The sequence below is a fragment of the Hipposideros armiger genome, unplaced genomic scaffold, assembly GCF_001890085.2.
Source record: "Hipposideros armiger isolate ML-2016 unplaced genomic scaffold, ASM189008v1 scaffold_333, whole genome shotgun sequence".
Lineage (NCBI taxonomy): Eukaryota > Metazoa > Chordata > Mammalia > Chiroptera > Hipposideridae > Hipposideros > Hipposideros armiger.
Genome location: NW_017731683.1, coordinates 13,029 through 25,688, shown reverse-complemented (window position 1 = coordinate 25,688; position 12,660 = coordinate 13,029).

Sequence of the window (12,660 nt, the reverse complement as noted above, 5' to 3'; positions counted from 1 at the left end):
GTGGACTCATTTCAGAATCTCTTCTGATTATTTTTTAATTTTTTTCCCCGTGGGAGATATCACTGGCCTTAGAGCTGGCTTTTAAACCCGGTGGATGAACAGGCGAAATAACAAAGTTAAGGGACATAAAGCATTAGGAGAGGAAAAACAACCTATATTAATTGGGAGTCTCTTAACTACAAGAAACAAACCTCAGTATAAACTAAATCAAGCAAAAGGGAGATTTATTGGAAACAAACTTGGATAATTTATAGACTCAAAGAGAAAACAAGGCCTCAAGGAATAAAATCAAGGAGTGACTCACTGGGGTCTTCTCCTCCTGCCTCTCATGAGTCTCTGGGTCTCTCCAAGTGGTGAGAGACACAGAACCAGCAACTCTGAATCCTACCCTTCCAGCTTTCTTGCAACAAAGAAAGAGAAATGTTCCCCATGGAGCCACTTAGGAAAAAATTCCCAGAGTATTCCAAGGGGCCCAGCTTGGGTTAAATAGTCACTACCAAACCAATCACAATGTCCGTGTGGATATGATCATCTAATTAGACAGGCGGCTGGGTAATGAGCACAGCTCTGAGGCAAGGAAGTAAGGAGCATTAGGATTGGAAACCCTATAACAGAATATCAGGATTACCATGGAAAAAAAAGAAGCCTCACTTTCCCCACAGCAGGCTAGGAGTGGGATATTTTTATTACAAGGAGAAAAGAAGCTGAGTAAACAAACATAATGCTCCGCTCACTTTCTTTCCATATCTAACCCCCAAAGAGGAGGGGTGGGAGGGGAGGGGAGAAGAGGAGACGGAAGAGGAGGGGAAAGGAGAAGGATTTTCACTGGAAACAGCAGGATTTCTATACAGGGAAGTTACAGGAGTTACATGTATACATTTCTCAGGGCATCCTATTTTTTAAGAAAAGGGTATACGGCAGGCAAAATCATGGCCCCAAAGATGTCTGCATCTTCATCCTTGGAGCCTGTGAACAAGTTAACTTACATGGCAAAAGGGGCCTTGACAATGTGGTTATGGGGATGAGCTTGAGATGGGGAGGCTTCCTGGATTGTACAGGTGGGCCCAATGTTAGCACTTAGAAGCAGAGAACCTTTCCAGCTGCGATTAGAGAGGAACACGATGGTGGAAGGAAAGTGAGAGATATGTGAAGTTATTGGCTCTGAAGATGGAGAAAGAGGATCAGGAGTTAGGCAATGCAGGTGGTTTCCAGAAGCAGGAAAAGGCAAGGAAACATTCTCCTCTAGAACTTCTAGAAAGGACCCGAGCCCTGCCAACACCACCTTGACTTTAGCCCAGTGAGACCCGTTGTCAGACTTAATGGCCTCCAGATCTGTAGGATAATAAATGTGTGTTGTTTTGCACCACTAAGATGGTGCTCATGTGCTGTGTAACAGAAAACCTAATATAAAACGGCACAAAGCTTAAGAATAGGCCCTACGTGTACATCGTCTGTTAATATAATTTGCTTCCAATGACAAAGAAAAATTGTAAAGGAGCTGTGCTTGGGGCTGGGAGTGGTTTTTGGATTCTATTTAGAGGCTTTTCCTATGACTTAATGAGAGGTGAAGGTGTAAATTATACCGTGTTCTCGAGTGATACAGGACCTTGTGTCAAAAGGTCAGTCAGTGTATGAAAGTTTCTTTTTTCTCTCCTGACTTTGTTTTCCAGGCAGCCTCACTTCATGGAATATGTTCAGAAAAGGAAGTTGGGCCTATATGAGTACATAATTAGACTCCCACTGGGTTGTAGATTTCAGTCCTTGAGCGATAGGTTTCTGCTTCTCCTATAACAGGCGTAAGGGGACAGGAACCATGAAGAAAGGCCCCTGGCCTGATGGACTGAAGCTCAGTGGGGGGGACCGGGGAGGGGGAGTGAGGAACACTGTGAAGCCTGGACCTGCATTATAGACCAGGACTGTAGAAATAAGCCATTGTACCTGTCAGGTTTCTGGTGTCAGGAATGCTCTGGATCTTTGTAGGCAGGAATGATTGAGACCACATCATCCTCAGGAGAGTTCCCACGATTAAAAGAACCCAAGTGGGGCTGTGGTAGGACAATAGAAATCCTGACAATTGGTGCCACTTCCTCCTTTATTTGAATACCCAGTAAGTGAGAGTTCCAAATTTAGTCCAATAGTGTGTGATCTAACGAGAATGGAAGTAAACCATGTAAATCACGTGAACCATTCTGTAACGCCTGGCCATGATGTCATCACATACAAGTTCCTTGAGGGCAGGGACTGTTTTGTTCACTGCTTTATAGTCAATGCCTGCCGATAGATACATGATATAAACATATTGACTAGATGAAGAGCATTCCAATCTCGTCATGGCTTCAGCAGGTGCTGGGAAGTCCTGTTGAGCTTGGAGCCATCCTAATAGAATATGATCCTGACCCTGGTTAGCCAGAGAACAGCCAGTTTCAGAACAGCTCTTCCTTCTGCCTGGTAGATTGTGCCAGTCACTTCACATGAGCAACAACCCTGTGGTTATCATTATATAGACACACACCAGGGTCCGCGTATCTCCAAGGGAAGCTGAAACAGTGATGTCTAATATCAACTTGTGTCAGAGACATGGCAGTGTGGCTGGATGAATCTATTAGTGTCACACAGCTTGTCTTCTTTCCAAACTGAGAGCAATCACCTGCCCCACCTTGGGCCTTTGCACCAGCTGTTCTTTCTCTTTGGAAAACTCTTTCCCAGCACTTGACAAACCTGGCTCCTTCTTATCATTGCTGGTTAGCTGCAACATCACCTCCTCAAAGAGGCCATTCGATCTGAAGCCAGACCTCAGTTATTTTTATCGCATCACCATGTTTTATCACTAGCTCATATTCTCTTGGTTCTTTGGTTTTGTTTGATTTGGCTCTTCCCACGAAACTGTCGCTCTAGTTATTAGCGAGGTGACTTTGGCAAGCCTCACACTCTCAGAGCCTCGGTTTGGTTTCCTCATCTGGTCAATAAATATCAAGTGAGATAACAATGTAGACTGGCTTGGCATAGAGTTAACTTTCAAGAAGCATTGGTTTAGAAATAAGGGCTATTCAATTTCATAAGATTAATTTTTGGATGAAAAAAGTGACAGATACCATTTTACATTCTAAGAAGAAATATAATTTATTATTCCATAAATAGCAAGACATATATTTCCATTTTATAGTATGAAATATATGGGGAGAATGACAAAAATAAAACTTTGATGCATTTTCAGAGCCACAAGAGGGAATAATAATTAAGTGACACTATGTCATTTTTTAATACAATTCTTTAGATGAATAAAGAAATGACTAAACGTTGCCAGGATTTGTCAGTAAAAGCAATTTAATTCCATTTTAAGATTCAGAAACATATGAAATCTTCTTCATTTTTGCAGAAAAAAACGTTAATTTCATGATTCAGGAATGTTTCACAGACTTTCCCAGTGTAATGAGCCCATCTTGTGGCCTTTTATAATATTGCTACTTTTAAAATAAAACATATTTGTTAACCATTGGTTTAAATGATGTCATTTAGTCAACAAACAACTTCTGAGCACTTACTGTGTGCCTCGTGTTATACTGACTGCTGGGGATGCAGTGATAGAAAATGTTTCTTGCTCAGAATTCAGATAAATCTAAAGGAGAAAGAGGCTTTTGAGCTGAGATAATTACAGTAGGATACTCAAGTGCTATTATACAAAAGAAAAACTTAAGTTATTACACCACAGTTAAGTGTCCCCAAAACTCAGAACGAAACTGGTATATCTCCATTTCCAGGAATAATTCTTATCTAAAGAAATCATGTATCATTAGAAGTTGCGTTAAATACTAATTTCCAGTCTGCCATTCTACGAGGAAGTGTTGCAGATTTTTTTAACCTACACAACCCACAGAAACCTAAGTGTATCTGGCTCCCACCTAAATCAGCCATTCTCAGAGTGTAGCAAGTATAGTATTTTTTAAATAGCTTCCTATATATGTTCCCTATTGGTAAACAGGTTCTCTCTCTCTCTCTCTCTCCCTATCTCTATCCATATATTATATATTTTATATTATATATAATATATTTTATATTATATATTATATTATATTATATATATTATATACATATATATATTATATTATATATCCACTCACAATCATAGCTGTTTAAAGAAATGGAGAGGTACTTACATAAATCAAACATTTCTAAAATTCTGAGAAAATAAAGACGTTGTACTCTTCAGATTTTCAATGTGCTAGACTTCTGTCTCCAACTAGAATGATTTTCTGTGTTTTGCGTTGGCTTTAGTAAACGGCTGGGGGTCCGGGGTGGGGAGGCAAAGAACAAAGATGCAGGCCTTCTTTGACAAAGGAGTGTCTCAGAGCCTCATGGAGACGACTCTAACAGGTACTTTAAACTGTTAACGCTTCCAGTGATTGACTTTTGGGTACAGGTTTCTGAGCTGACATTGTTTATAAAACTACCAATAGATTGATTTCCAGGACTTTTTTCCATGAAGCAGAAGACTCCATGAAAGCAGATTTCTAACTTAAGATCCAGGGGAACAAGGACTATACAAAACTGAATAAAATGATGTAGGAATTTCTATTGTAGTTGTTTGGAATGGTGTCTTGTTATGATGGTCCATCCTCTGGATATATGGATATGACTCTAGATTTGCAAAGCCAAGCCAAGGAGGCAATATGAACACTCTGCTGCACCTCTGTAAAACATTAAGATAAACCCAATGACACCAGCCCTTTGTACGTACATGTGAGAGATTTAAGAAGAATCTTTGAGATTATGATGATCATCACATGGGGGAATTGTGGGAAAAATAGTGAAAGATATTGAAATGGGCAAAAGAAGATTAATGAATATCTTTTCAACAGAACACTAGGCATTGTCTAGTATATGACTCCAGGTTATCTGATTGTATGGAAGTCTACCCTTTTCATTATCTCTAACTGAGCTATTACACAACTGCCAATTAAAAAAAAACTGATAGCATGTAAATTATTCTTACTCATAGAGATGCAAATGAATTTTGTCCCACAGAAGCACAATTGATTTCACTACCACCATCACTCCCATTCCAAGGAAGAGCCTGTTTGTATTTATTAGCAAATTCATGTGAGAATTCTGTATTGTCATTTTTGTTTTACGGATTACTGGCTTCTTTATTAATTAAATAAAATGTCTGACACATTTATTTTGTATTTGTACAAGAGTCATGATGTTGCCTCATTTAAAAAATCATTCTTTAACATAAGCATGTTACAAATTCTTTTAACTTATATTTCAAACTTGCTCTAAGAGAGAGGGCTTTCTAAAACAACTAATTCAAAGAAATGTGTCCGGTTAGTGATAATGTCATAGGATTTAAAAACAATAAAGAAGTAGCTCCATAATCATTGTGACACTAGATATAGAAGAATACCTGATTAAAGATCATTCAATTCCTTGAAAGACTGGTTAAAAGTTGTTAGGGGGCTTCCACGATTCATAATCAGGGTGGATGTCCCAGAAGAGGCTTACAAATAAATCAGTAAAATTGCTTGAACATTTAACCAGAAATGCTCACTACTTTCCAGGAAGGTTAGTAGACTACTTTGCTCCAGACTAAGTTCCAGAGTGATCCCTTCTCATTGTGAACATTTTTAGAAGAACCTGAGATTTGCTCTATTTCTAAGTGTAATTTATTGCATTTACAAGCGTTAAGTAATTCAGGGAGTGTTGCCTAAGAAAGTCATACCATGTCTAGTCAGGCATTTGAAGTACTTAAAAGGAAAATCAAGTATATTAAATGTTTCAGAAAATGTAATTAAATTTGTAACTGAGATTTAATGTTCAAGCAAATTTAATCTATTGAGCTGGATAAAATGGCCATAAATCAAGTCCTCTAAAAGATGTTTATTTTATTTTATGTAAAAGTATTACATTGAGAAATTTCAATTGAACGTTAAATAAACAAGAAAAGGCCAGCCGAGTGGCTCAATTGGTTAAGAGTTGGCTTAAGAGCGCGAGCTCTGAGCAACAGGGCTGCTGGTTCAATTCCCACATGGGCCAGTGACGCTGCGCCCGAGCTGAGCTGTCACTGAGCTGCCAACAGGTGGCAGGATGGCTCAGCTGGTGTAACAACAAGATTGTCTGTTTGATGGTAGGCGATGCCCACCTGCAACTAAGACTGAACTCAGCACCTTGAGCTGAGCTGCCGCCCGGATGGCTCAGTGGATAGGCATGCGCTCTTAACAACAAGGCTGCTGGTTTGACTCCCCCATGGGATGGTGGCTACGCTTACCTGCAACTAAGATTGAACACAGCACCTTGAGCTTAGAGGCCACGAGCTGCCAACGGGAAGCCAGATGGCGACTGGCGCTCTCCACAACAAAGATTGAAGAACAACAACTTGGCTGGTCACCTTCCCCAATTCCCCAACACCGTTCCCCTCCCCCAATTCCCCAATAAAATCTTTAAAAACATAAAAATAAAAAATAAACAAGAAAAGTTTTAGAAATATTTAAAATATTTTTAAAATATAGTAAATGTAAATATTTTTTAAACCCATAATCCTTTCCATGGTGAAAAACCAATCTTGGGCAGCCAAAGCTCAAATTGATAGAGTCCAAAGCTGAAAGGCACAGCATAACAGAAGCCATGATTATCCATTATTAAAAATGAAATTGAAGAGAAGAGAAAGCGTCCATGTTTCTCTTGTAGTAGGGAAAGTAGTGCTGTTTTTTTTGACACTTCTGTTTCAGTTATGTATATGTTTGTATATACATGTGTATTGGTCACAATACAAAATTTATTTTTTACTGACTAGTCAGGAAACTTTGAAAGTCACTGATAAAGGTACACCAGTGCCTCCAATATCCTGTCAAACTTTTTATTAGCTTCTGAAAGGCATTGGAATACTGTGAAGTTTCATTTCAATTTATAACATTCTATTGAAGGGGGAAAAATTATGTTTTCTTTAATTCTTCAGCCATTAATAATTCCTGAATCTGGCATTTAAAACTGGCCCATACTAAACAATCTGAGGCAGGATACACTGTACCTCTTCATATGTTTGCTCACTATTTTCATTTGCCATTCATTCCCTAATGCAGTGAAAATCCACTTATCCTGAAAACCTATCCCCCAACCCAAACCTCTTCTTGGAATATCATCAGTGAACCCCTACTGGTTGGTCTCCTTTCAATCTTGATCCTGTTTGGGCTCCAAGGTATTTGAGTCTCTTCATCATCCTTTCCTTCTTGGCATTGTCTTCCTAGGTACCTATGGCACCATTGTGATCAACTTCCTCCCTCTTTCCCCAGCACCCAGCTCGCCTCATCTTCAAGGCTGAGTTTCTTGTAAAGACTTCAGAACCTTCCATACCACACTAATCTTGTCTCTCTCTGAAGTATTATAACTCCCAATTGTATATCATATTGTGTTAGTACATAGCTATTTGTTTTCTTATTCTGTTTGTGGCAGAAGTTTAAACTACAAAAACAGTTAATTAGGTCATAAGCATCTTATCCTTAGGTGCACTACGTCTCCTTAGGTGCACATTTCAATCATATCTTAGAGTGACCTTTTTTTGATGTTGCCCTTATTCCTAGGTGCTGAGGGCACTTCTTAGAGCAGCGGTTCTCAACCTTTCACAGGGATCGCCTAAGACCATAGGAAAACACATATTTTCGATGGTCTTAGGAACCGAGACACCACTCCTCTATCTGTCTCCAGGCCCACATGCAGATACGCCCAGTACGAGTACCCGGCGACCCCTGTGAAAGGGTCGTTCAACCCCCAAAGGGGTAGCGACCCACAGGTTGAAAACCGCTGTCTTATGTAAATGTTATCTCCATAATTTGTTTCTTTTCTTGTTGTTTAATGGTGAATTCCTAGTCAATCTTCAGGATTAGTTCATACTTCAGTTTCTCAGTGAAGGCTTCCTTGCTACCACTTTCTCTAAATCCTTCATTACTTCCTCTATGTTCCCAGCATGAATATTTCTCAAAGGCATGAATCACATTGCAGTATCTTTGTTTGTTTAAATGTCTATGTTGCCTAATGGATGTGGGCCATTAGATGGCAAAAAGAGTCTTATTCATTCCTGTATCATGGATGTCTGGTACTCCATCTGGAATCACTGTGTCAGAATGCCTCATCCAGAGAGATAACTTCCATTTATGGTCCATCAGGGATGGTTATACAGCATTTACAGATGCCTGGATATCCAAGGGCCCTCTCTGAATGACTAAAAAAAGAAAAAGAAAAAAAGAAAATTATCCTTTAAAACAACACAAACAAAAGGCCCTATCTTTTCTTTTCTTTTGTTTTTCAAAAAAATAAACCCTTGCTTGTTCTTTATTAATTTATATGGGCTGCAACCAAGCTATTCTACAAACAAAATTAGAAAAATTCATTCACAGAAAGGCATTGTTCATCTTGACATTTCATTCAGCTTTTATAACTTGTTTGCAACTGAGAGTGCAACTGAACCATAAGTGACAAGCTTTTCACAATGATAAAGCATTTAAAACTCAAGAGCAAAAGCCATAATAGAGCACTCAGAATTTTACGATTTTAAAAGAACATTATAAATTTATCCATTTCCAAAGTATAGATTATTTTAATCTCTGATGCTCATCACAATGCCTGATACATATTAGATATCCCATAAATATTTGCTATATTTACACTGAATACATGAATAAAGAAGTGAATGAAGGAATGAATGGATGGGAGAGACATTGCCTGGAGACGATATCCAGAGAAAGCTAAGACTATTTTAAAATACAAAGATTTAATTTGACCACAAAATCTTTTACATTTTATCAGGTGGAGTTTGTTTCCCAAACCCTTGAATCAGAGCTGGCCTGGGACTTGCTTTGAACAATAGAATGTGGCAAGGTAATTATAGTGGCTTCCAAGCATTGAACTCAAACTTTCGAGCTCTGTTCTCATTCTCTTGAATGTGTGCAGTAACTTTGTAAGAAACTCAGATTATCCTACAAGAGAAGACCTGTCATTCCATAAAAGCCCTCAGCCCTCAGCCCAAGAGCCACCCAGGCATACTCTCAGTGGAGCAGCCAGATTACTGCAGCCACACTAGTGACCCCAAGAAAGACCAGCAGAAGAATCGCCCAGCTCAACCTAGTCAAATTCTAAAATCATGAGTAAGTTAACTGGCTTGTTGTATTAAGTCCCCAAGTTTGGGGGTGCTTTGTTACACAGCAATAAATAACTGATACAGAAATTTGTAATTTGAAGTGAGGTGCTACCTTGTTCAAATTGAAAGAAGGCCCCTAACTTTTTACAGTGATGGGCACTGTATCGTGCCATCCAGATTCCCTTTCAGGAAGGAAGGTTTATTATCCAATTCTTAGTCACCCCTGGCCGCCTCACCCTTTTGGAACTGCTATACCTAAAGAAAACCGCCTTGGCCCACGGCACGCCTCTGTCGTAAGAGTCCTACATCCAATAAGCGTATGTGTGTGAAGGCCCAGCCCTTTCCTCCCAACTCATTCCATCTTCATAACTCCCCATATGGTCAGTTGAGGCCTCCATTCAGGCTTCATTACAGCAGCTCAGCACTTCCTTCTGCCCCAGCCTGCTACCTTCCATTCTCGTCCCTCCGCAGCCATTAATCACACAAACATTCCTAATAAACCACCCACACACTGATTCCATGTAGGACTCTACTTCCTGGAAAACCCAACCTGCAAATATTGGTACCAGGAGTAGAGAAAGGGAAAGTGGAGCTATGTGAACAGACCTATGAGAAAAATCTTTGTTCTACATGTTAATTCCCACCAGAAAACAACCACCATAGAAGAGTCATTAGCCACCAGGTAAACAAAATTATTCAATCAGGTAATGTCAACCATTCTCTATCACCTGCCATCCCAGTATTGGTGCAATGGGCACATGAATACAGTACCTTTGGTATCAGGGACAGAGGCCATGCATGACTGCAGTGGCATAAGCTCCCACTTACCAGGGCTTATTTACCTATCACTACTTAATATCCAACCTGCCAACAACAAAGACCAATGCTGAGGCCTTCATATGGTGCCATTCCTTGAAGAGACCAGCCAGCCACAAGTTGGTGGCAAACAAGCTGCAATGAACCACTTTGCCCAGGAAGGGACAGCAATTCATTTAAATGAGAACAAAGTCAAGTGCTGGGTATTGGTTTGCCTTTTCTACCTTCTGTGCCTACTTTTTCAGATGGTTGATGGAGTGATCCATCAGCATGGGATCACATAGAACATCTCATCAGACAGAAGGACCCAATTTACAGCAAAGAAGGTATATGCATAGGGGCATATACTTCCTTATACTTAGGGAAGGACCAAGGAGCCCACTGGTCATATCACATACCATACCACCCTAAAGCTACTGGCCTCACGGAGCAATGGAACAGCCTGTTGAAGGCACAGCAGAAGCATGTTTGAATGTGATAATTTTTTTAAGTGGGGCTCCAGGATGCCATGTATACTTCAAATCAACAAATTTTATATGGTTCCATGTCCCCAGTAGTAAAAATACTTTTGTCTGGAGACCAAGGGGTTCCTGCTTCTCATACTCCCAGTGGCGCAGTAGGGAATGAACACATCCCATACCTTCAATTCTAAGCTCCGTGGATTCAGAGGTCCTATTTACCAATAGGAGAACGTGTACACTAGGGTTTACAGCAGGAGTCTCATTGAACTATAAGATATGGCCATTTGGGTATTTCAGGCAATTTGTATTAAAGGATCAGAAGGCAAAAAGTTACCATCTTGCAGGGATAGTTATCAAGAAGTAGGATTGCTGTTATATAATAGGGGCAAGGAATAATACGTTTGACACTTAGTGATCCATTTGGGCATGTTGTACTCTTTCCCCCATTTTGATAAGTAGACAAGTGCATTAACTCTGTTGATTAGGGGCTCAAACACCTCAGGGATGTGGATGTTTACATGCCATCAAGTAAGCCAACTAGACCACAAGTTCCAGCTGAGGGTGAGGACAATACAAAATGGATAATAAAGGAGGTAGAGAATGAGACTCAGTTGAAGACCAGCTACAGAAGTAGGGGTTATAGTTCATCCTAGTAATCTTCCTCTTTCTCTTAAATTTTACCCACCAGAATCCTGGTAGAGCTATTCCAAAACTTTTAGGAAGAAGTAGATCTGAGCATCATAAGGAGTAGACTGCTGTGGTTTCTGTTGCACCACTCAGATTCCCCTTGAGGGATGAAGAATTCATTATCCCAGCCTCTGGGAGAACTACTTACTGATTGGCAATTCTCAGCTGTCAATGTCCTTGTAGGATCACTTCAGCTAAAGAGAACCTCCTCATTCATAGTCATCCGCCCTTCTGGGGTGGCCTATCCATAATGACTGATAACAATGGTTTAAAGGCCCAGTCTTCTTACCCAACTCTGGGCAGCTTTGAGGAGTCATCCTACCTTTAGAATACTCTTCAGAGACAGTGGAGGCTTCCATCGAGACTGCATCACCGCTCAAATTATCCCCCTGCCCAGTCCTACTCACTTCCCTTCCTTAAACAAGTGCTGATTCCAAGAACACTACCCAATAAATCTTCTGTACACTAATCTCCATCAAGGAGTGTGCTTCCTAAGAAAGTCAATCTAATGGCAGACAGGACACAATCTGAGAATGCTACTGAGCTGCAAACACGAGTCATTTCTTATAGACAATATTTCATTTCAACCCAAACTGGATGTACTTCAATTCAATTCTGGCACTAACCACCTGGAGTTAGCTCCGATCCCACAGGTTAAGGGCTCAGTCTCCCACAAGATTGCCCACAAGATTCTCCTCACAGGAGCTAGCTGCGAGTTCAGGGGGTCTCCAGGACATCCACAATTCTGACAAAATGGTTGCAAATCCAAGGGTTCTCATGACTCCCCCTGAGGATCTGATTCACTAGTGCAACTCACAGAACTTGGGGAAACACTATACTTACCATTACAGCATTATAATAAAGGATACAACTCAGACTCCTCACAAATTTATAAAACAGAGAGTCCAAAACACTCAACACTCATCATTTTATGTTCTAAAATGCCATGTGCTTCCTAATATTCTGGTACGTTATCTTTCCCTTTTAGTTCCAGATTATAATTTGGCACAGGTATGAACATTTTAGAAATTAATTTCAACTTTTATAATAAAATCAACAGGTTATGTTCCCATCTGTTTATTTTGTTCATACTCTCCCAGATTAAAAAATCATCCTTCTCACTCTCATATTAGGCATGATCATATCTTTTTGGAACATTAAAAATTTTTGATGTTAGGTTCTACATCTATCTTTCAGAATTATTGATGCCAATGAAAATGGGTGTAAGCACTTCTACCCCTTTCCTGATTTATATTTTCATATATTCTTGGTGAGGTCACATATGATACTTCCTCCAGGAACTATTTTTCATGTTCATTTATTCCTTCAATGGCATTTTCAATTATTCATTCAACATGCACTTACTGGGCATACCTAATGTATACTAGGTATTTGATGGACATTGTGGATGAAAGATATTAGTTTTCTCTAGTTTGGAAATGACTACCATTATAAAATTCTGAAAGTCCCACTATGACTTCTTATATTTAAAGAAATAAAGGGTTAGCATTATAAGTAACTTAAAATTTATTCATTCAAAGTATCAAATTACAAACCAACGTTTTTTTT